Below are 460 nucleotides of genomic sequence, written 5' to 3' on the forward strand. Positions count from 1 at the left end.
GTTTGGTTTTCTGTCCTTGCGATAGTTTGCTCAGAATGATGGTTTCCAGTTTCATCCATGTCCCTACAAAGGACATGAACTCATCATTTTTTATGGCTGCATAGTATTCCATGGTGTATATGTGCCACATTTTCTTAATCCAGTCTATCACTGATGGACATTTGGGTTGGTTCCAAGTCTTTGCTACTGTGAATAGTGCCGCAATAAACATACGTGTGCATGTGTCTTTATAGCAGCATGATTTATAATCCTTTGGGTATATACCCAGTAATGGGATGGCTGGGTCAAGTGGTATTTCTAGTTCTAGATCCTTGAGGAATCGCCACACTGTCTTCCACAATTGTTGAACTAGTTTACAGTCCCACCAACAGTGTAAAAGTGTTCCTATTTCTCCACATCCTCTCCAGCACCTGTTGTTTCCTGACTTTTTAATGATCGCCATTCTAACTGGTGTGAGATG

The sequence above is a fragment of the Hylobates moloch genome, unplaced genomic scaffold (genome assembly GCF_009828535.3).
Source record: "Hylobates moloch isolate HMO894 unplaced genomic scaffold, HMol_V3 SCAFFOLD_7, whole genome shotgun sequence".
NCBI lineage: Eukaryota > Metazoa > Chordata > Mammalia > Primates > Hylobatidae > Hylobates > Hylobates moloch.